This window comes from Taudactylus pleione, unplaced genomic scaffold (assembly GCF_031769625.1).
Source record: "Taudactylus pleione unplaced genomic scaffold, aTauple2 ptg000778l, whole genome shotgun sequence".
Lineage (NCBI taxonomy): Eukaryota > Metazoa > Chordata > Amphibia > Anura > Myobatrachidae > Taudactylus > Taudactylus pleione.
The window spans coordinates 161,219-169,537 of NW_028285180.1; the positions used below are offsets into that span (position 1 = coordinate 161,219).

An 8,319-nucleotide genomic window follows, 5' to 3' on the forward strand; every position below is an offset into this window, starting at 1 on the left:
TGGGACACTGCACAGGACTTTGGAGTGGACACAGCCCCTATGGAGAACTGACTGCACAACACAGTCCAGCCAGCCCCTATGGACTTTGAAGTAGTGGACACAGCCCCTATTAACAACAGCAGCACAGCACAACACAGCCAGCCCCTATGGACTTTGAAGTAGTGGACAACAGCAGCACAGCGCAGCACAGCACAACACTACACTGCACTACACTACACTACACAGCCCAGCCAGCCCTAACTCCCACCCTCCCTCTTCACTGTCCACAGCCGAGTAAGAAAATGGCGCCGACGCAGGTACCTTATATAGGATCCAAAACCCGCGAGACTCGGAAGGCGGGATGATGACGTTTTGCCTCGATTTCAGATCCGAGTCAGGCGGGAAAAGTCGAGCCTGACTCGGATCTGCCTCGGATCGGGGGGGTTCGGATTTCAGAAATCCGAACCCGCTCACCCCTAGTTTAGACAGGCTAAGGATTTCTTCTCGCACCCCCCTGGGGATGCAAGGAGAAATACAACAAAAGGGCCGAGCATTCAGCTGTTATCTAGCTTAGCGCGGCGCTAACAGCCACGCACCCAGCACTTTAGTCAGAGAATGCCGGTTCTCACACCTAAACACCATGTTAAGTCGAGAGAATCGGCATTCTCCTACATAAAAGCATGCTGAATTGGATAGCTACGGGATCTCCCTCACAGCACTATTCAATTTGCGTTGAATTGAATTCCATAATTAAAATGGTATATATTAATAGCATAACATATATATTATGCATATATAAGACTCATTTTCCTAAAAAAAATCTAGAATATCATTTAAGTGGCCAAAGCTGCAAAGGGTAAATATTTTTTAAGTCCATTAGTGTTAATAACATTTAAAACATTAATCCACCGGCCTCATCCTGCAATAACTTTATTCAACTATCACCTCCGCAGGGTGACATGCACCTGTTTGATCATACAACATCTCTTACACTAGACCAGAGGTTCTTAAATTCAGGCCTCAGGACCCCACACAGGTCAAATTTTCCAGGTCACCCAGCAGGTGCATATGTGTATTCATTACTCACTGACACATTTTAAAAGATGGAGCCAATTATTTGGAAAACATGCACTGTTTGGGATCCTAAGGACCGAGTTTGAGAACCTGTGGCATAGGCAAATTGTGCCCCACTTGTAGAAAGTGGCAAGCTTCAGGTTGGTTGCTTTAACCAGTATCCAAGGCAGCCCTGATCGCAGACCGGTGGGATGCTATTCTTTCTTTAAATTTGCCAATTTACCTTCGGACACATTGGCATAAAACTGATATATTAAGAATGTGCTATTACATGTTGGGTGATGGCAAATTAATTATTTTCTAACTGAATGCGGGTGAGAGTGTAAGAAATATATATATTTATGACAGACTAGTACAATTGTAAATAACAGAAAGGTGTTTAGTTTTTTTTTAAACATTTGCTTGTTCCTTTGGGCTCTATTTATTAACATTATTTTTACTAAAATAAAGTGAAAAAGGGTGTTTTCACACCCTTTTCACATTATTTTAGTTTCACCTGTAGTTATTACAGGGCAATTGGAGTAGAATTAGGAAAATTCTACTCCAACCCCTAGTATCACTTATTTTTAGTAAAGCAGATCGCATTTCCCATAATTGTAATGGGAAATGTGATCCGACCTAAGTTACTAAAAATAAATTGTAAAAAAATACCGGGGGAAGCCCTGTGATAATAACGCCACCTGGAGGTGGCGTTATCCAGGGTCTCCCCCGGTTACCGGGCTCCCCCTCTGCTCTAACGGGGAGAGCAGAGCCGGGAGCCGGTACCAGTAATCAGCTATGTGGTCTAAGCAGACCGCAAGCTGATTACTGTAAAAAAAAGAAAAAAAAATTAAAATTTTTTTTCTTTACTTACCTGAATCCAGGGACCGGTGATCGGGCCTCCGGTGATGGCTCCTCTCCGGTCAGCTGGTCTCCCATAGTACACTGGGGCCCGGTCATCAGGTGATCGGGCCCCAGTGCAGTATGGGAGATCACCTGATCGGGAAGCCCGGAGAAGATCACCGGAGGCCAGGAGGATGCAGGTAAGTGTAATGAAGGGAGGGGGGGTCGCGGGGGGGGGGGGGAGGGGGGGTCGCGGGGGTCTGCGATCGTGGGGGGCGGGGCTTAGTGCCGGGGAGCGGGGCTTAGCGTCGGTGGTAGCGGTGGTCGGTCGACGCATGCGCGGGCTCTTATTCGCGGTATTTTTTCCGAAAATACCGCGACTAGAGTGCGGATGGGATCCGCAGGGACAGAGCTTTATCGCAAGCTCTGTCCCTGCAAGGGATTTATAGTAAATCCCTGTGATATTGCCTGAATTCGCAATGCGAATTCACTCGGTAATATCACACTACAATCCGCATTCAATATGCGGATTGTAGTAAATAGAGCCCTTTATCTTTTTCAGAGAAAGAATGCAGCACCCAGCTTTATGATAATCTATTGTTTGTGACAGGAGCCAACCAAATTCCACCAATTGGGCTTGACCCACAGCCAACTATTGAATTTCTGGATGAACATTCTAAATTTCCAGAAGCTAACACGTGTGGAAATGTTCTAAGACTTCCCTTTTACAGAAGTTATAACGAATTTAAGACAAATTTGGATTTTGGAATCCAAAATTTGCCCGGATTTGGTCGTCCTTAGTTAGTTTGGAAGCTAAAAATGTTTGTAAGGGAAATGGTAGTTTATACCTTGTTTTAAAGTTAACTTACAATATGTTTTGTGACATATATGGGCAGATCCACTATGCCTAGAAAAGTTATAAATAGGAGAGTGTTAAAGTTCCATATAATCAACTCTAAGCCACGTACACACTTGCCATTATTTTGAACGATAACTATATCTTAATTGTTCACAATATTGGCCAGTGTGTATGCCATCAACGACCAATGATGCACGCTCCTGCTAGTCATTAACCATATCTTTCATCGCCCATTTGACCCATTGTTGAACTGAAATTGTGTAATTTTATTTGTGCTAACCATCGTATTAAACGTTTACACTGTATATTATGCAAACAATCCCTATGGATTTTTAATTTGTATCTATTACAGTGACTATCTTTATATTGTTCATGTACAATTTTTTTAAGTTCTATTTTGAAAATTGTAATTTCACTCTCAGCATGTCATACAATTTTACTTTGCTGTTTAGGAGATGTTAATCTTTGTGCTTCAATAAAAACAATTAACAAAATGAATCTTTGAATTTGAGTAAAAACACCTCCAGTCCTACATGTACCCAGTGTGCAACAGTTCAGTTAAAATAAATGAATGAACTGTTATAGCATATAGAAACTGTTTCTGACATGACTCTAATTAAAGCATGAGTAGGAGACCCTTAGCACATGAAGATGTTTGAGTGGCATACTTGGCCAGTATCAAGGAATAGATCACAGGTTTTTTAACTCTGTCATCAGGGACCCCACACAGTTCATGTTTTACAGTTCACCATGTGGAGTTTTAAAATGTGACAATTGGTGATACATTTTCCCATGATGGATGAACAGTACAACGTGAACTGCGCGGGGCCTGAGGAACGACTTTGAGAACCATTGGAATAGATGTAATGTGCTCTTTATGGGATTCCATGCACATATTTAGCGTAATATACAGTTAATTGTACCCAATTATTGGAGGCTATTTTCAGTGACCAGGTACGATATTTTGTGGTTGACAATCCAGTAATGCTCGTTAACAACATGGTGCATCAAGGAAACCTGTTTCCAAAGATTTAAGAACAAAGAAACCTTGAGTCTGAGGGCATCCAGGTAAGGAAATATGCTCAACCCCTACAGTCTCTCCAGTCTGTAGGGGTTGAGCATATTTCCTTACCTGTTAAGTATCTTTTAACAAGGTAATGACTGTTGATTGTATACCTCCATGTGCAATCAACAGTCATTATCTTGTTAAAGTGTGCTGAAGACAGGCTGCAGGGCAGAGCCCATAACTGCTAATGCGAATCCACCTCTATAAAAGTGAACATAGGGCTGTAACAATACCTAAAGAATGGAGACCCCACCAAGTACAAACCCCTAACTTAATACTGTTTCACGCTCTACTTTAATAATTTAAATTACAGTGTTAATATACAGATGAATGAATAAAGGAGAGTGCAGAATTAGTGTATATTAATTTACTTACAGTTTATTATGTAACGCAGCAAATTTTGATGCGTTTTACAAATGGAGACAAAAGTTACGAAACATGTGTAAGAACATACAGTCACAGAGGTTGAAAGGCCCTGCTTACAATCTTTAGATAAATAGCCATTAACTTTACTACATAATATTTAGCTGTTCCAGATAATCAATGGTACTTTTAAAATGTTCTACTCCATGGTTAAAATCATTTATTGTGGGATCAATTTGAAGACAAAGATTTGTCATCTCATTAACATCTAAGCTAATGACATTATCTGGAACAACCACATTATTATTGGTTTCAATTGTGGCTATAGAGCCAAAGTTATCTATGCCATAATCAGCAATGTTTACATCTGTGTCATACATAGGATTATGAAGCATTCCAGTAGTCCATAACTGCATTGGGGAATGATATCGTTCAGTACTCATGGGGTGATTATTCCATTGTTGTACAAACTCTGTAACTGCACTGTTAATTCTTCTCAGATATACATAATGCAAAGCAAATACATGGCACTCATTGTTAGTATTAAGTATTCCTCTTTGCTCCATCCATGAAAATAAATCTTTAAAGTAATAGATAACAACTCTGTTTAATTCTGCCCATAAGCGTTCAATACCTTAATTGTGAACACTCTTTCCAGTTATGAAGCTTCCCCTGTTAGGTCCTCTTCTGTTAATCATGTAACGTGCTATGTTAACATTTTCAACACCCATGTCTCCTCTTACTCGTGATGGAAGACCAAACCTGGATACCCCTTCTTGAAATAATTGTAGTGTGGTTGATGCCTTATTGTTTGTAGCTGTTTTAAGATAAATTATATTTCTGCTGAAGCCATCTATGCATCCGTGGAATACAAATCTCCAAAATATTAGTTTATGGTTGCTGTCAATATGCCTAAAAGAAGGGAGAAATACTGGTTATTATGATTACCCTGTTTCAAAAATAAAAAAAAATATTTAATACTCTATAAAATTTAACAAGACTTTCTTATTAAAGATTTTATATTGCTTTAAAAGATATGAAGGTTTTAATAATTGAGCATATAATAATACAATTATGATACTGGAGCTAGGTTAAATATTGTGTAATACTGAACCAAGGGATACATCCTTAAGTAAACTGTCAAGAGTTCAGCCGGGGATCGGCCGTCTCTTACCATCCCGCCGGCTTCCTCTGACTTCCCGGGCAGTCGGGCGGCTGGCACGGTGACGTGGGAGGAACTGAGCATTCACCCTGTACCTGTGGTGTCAGGCGACCCGGTCAGTACTTCCTTCCCTGAGTGGCCCGGCTGGTCAGCTGACGCTGTGGGCCTATCAGCAGGCTTCCAGGAGTAAATATCCAGCTCCTGTGCTCCAGGTAGTTGCCTGAACAATCATTGTCGCCGCTAGTGTAACTAGAGGAGTCTCATTCCAGGTTCCTGTGCTTCCAGTGTGTTTCTTCCAGAAGCTTCTAAGCTATCTCACCACAGTGCCTTTACTAATCAACAGCCTGTGTGGCAGCTAACCTCCATCTCTCCACAGTGCCTTTACTAATCAACAGCCTGTGTGGCAGCTAACCTCCATCTCTCCACAGTGCCTTTACTAAGCAACAGCCTGTGTGCAAGTTTAACCTCCATCTCTCCACAGTGCCTTTACTAAGCAACAGACTGTGTGCAAGTTAACCCTCCATCTCACCACAGTGCTTTACCATCACAGCCTGTGTGCAAGTTAACCCTTCATCTCATCACAGTGCTTTTACCATCACAGCCTGTTTGCAAGTTAACCCTTCATCTCACCACAGTGCTTTTACCATCACAGCCTGTTTGCAAGTTAACCCTTCATCTCACCTCAGTGCTTTTACCACCACAGCCTGTGTTCAAGTTAACCCTTCATCTCATCGCAGAGCTTTTACCATCACAGCCTGTTTGCAAGTTTACCCTTCATCTCATCGCAGTGCTTTTACCATCACATCCTGTGAGCAGGTTAACCCTTCGTCTCATTGCACCCTAGTGCATGATCTCCGGCCGGCAATCCGGTGTATACTTCGTGGGATATCCAGCTGTTACCTCAGCCTACCAATAAATCTCCACACCTCTCTAGCCAGCACCTCAAGTGCCTTTCTCCGCCAGGAGTTCTATCCCACTCCCCACGTGCCTATTCCAGGCATTACCCTTGGGCCACGGGTGTTTTGATTCTCTTTTCCCTGCAGGCCTTGGTCACCAAGTCAAAGGACCGTGACCTGCTTACAGGGAGCTGCACAAGCCCATATCCCGCTTGGAGGGGTCACTGGCGAACACCTCCTTGTGAGTTAGACTCCGCACGATTGACTAGGTCTAGCCAACGACCAAGACTTGTGGATGCGGAGATCATACGTCCAGGCCCCTCGCCTTCGCCTCCTCCCACAGCCTCAGACCTCGGCTTTCAAAAACCCGCCGCCCAGCGTGACATAAACATTTAAGCACAATGACCTCTTGAAGATGTACATCACGACGTAGCTGAAGAATGCAGATCGGTTTTTGTTTTAAAAATCTGCATATCTCAGAGCATACGTGCGCTTGCACACCAATTAAATTGCAATAGCAGTATCAACCACATATCACAATGTTTTAGTGTGTTAAAAGGAAGAGTTTGGGTAAAAGCAGGCCTGTCTCGGCTGTTCAGATGGCATTTTCTATGTGTGTAAAATTTTAAGTTTGTGATCTTCCTTGCTACTGGGAGAGGTCTCATTGATCTAGGAGAGCAGAACAGCCTTCGTGTCTACAATGCAGGGTAATTGTTTTTATTTTTTAAATTGATATTGTATCAAAAATAATTTGAAATGTCATCATTATTAGTAGTAGAATTACTATGCACCTTATGCAATGATAATGTACATTAGACAGAACAAGAATATATTGACACTTAAAAGCGATATAAATTTATGATTTGTTGGACTGTTTACTCTTAAGTGAAAATGTCCATGGCAGAGAGAAACAAGCAAAATCATGTTCTTACCACAAATGATTTGGGCCTGGTACATTGTAAACTCTCCGCTGAATAGCCCGTCTTTTTCGAACAGCTCTGCCAACAGGATCAAGAAGTTGCAGTCTGATTCTAATTCTCCACCTCTGTACTCTCAACGATCTGCTTCTCAAACTACCTTGAATATAACTTTCACCTGCATTTGGTGTAGAATTTAGAAAACCCAAAATATGCTGGTCAAGTTCCTCATCACATATATCACTGAATCTGTTGTCAGAGGATGTAGGCAGGTTAAGTTCTTGTCGTCTTCTGTACAGAGTTGAAATACTTATGTTTAAGCAATTAGCTATTCTGGTCCATGAAAAGCCTAGTTCCCACAAATATTGTATCTGTTCTCTAGAAACAATGAACCTTGATAAAGAAATAAAAATAAAACAATCAGAAAGCATACTAATGTAACATTATGCAGAACTTGTATTTGTTTTTCAGGTCATGTGCAGCAATTTTTATTTGAAAATTTCGATTTTTAAGTACATTAATGACTAATTCAAAATAGATCATATCATTCTCTACCTATCAGATACTCGGCAATTTGCTGATCAACACGGCTATTTTTCTGTGTGCAAGGGTCAACCCGGGATGCATTTTCCGGGTTTCCGACCCTGGTTTTTACCATGTGGAAATACAAAAACGATTCTAGATATGCGCAACAACTGCAGCCTATTGGAGACTCAAGGGAATCCTTATTTTCCCATAGGCAGAATAAAAATATAGGGAAGAGTTCCAATCAGGCGCTATCGATGTTCAATAAGCAGGTATATTGAATAAACAAATACTCTCTTACTTCAAAACCAACCAACAAATGTTCTCATAAAGTTCCAAAAATTGTTTCTAAGCTGATGGTTCTCTTCCTTGAAAGTTTTTCATCATACACCATAGCTTTCTTTCGATATGACTCAAATAAAAAGATAAAAAGACATAGTGCAATTCCATTTGATACCCCAGAAACCTCCTTGTAGCTCAGTGTAAACCCCACCCTTTACAAGCACCTGTGCAATGTCATTAAGTTGATGTGAGCGACCACCATACTTTTTGTTTGCAGTTTTGTGAGGCATGAAAGGAGCCAGCATTGGGAGGATGTGTTGGTCTGAATAGTGCCATTAGGAGGTTTCTGGGGCACCTTCTAGGTGAGTCTGCTC

General features: G+C 41.4%; 1 pseudogene; it reads left to right on the forward strand.

The window, feature by feature from the left end:
• Nucleotides 1-2,676, forward strand: part of LOC148475102 (uncharacterized) — a 29,265-nt pseudogene extending 26,589 nt beyond the window's left edge.
• Nucleotides 2,677-8,319: the final 5,643 nt, after the last annotated feature.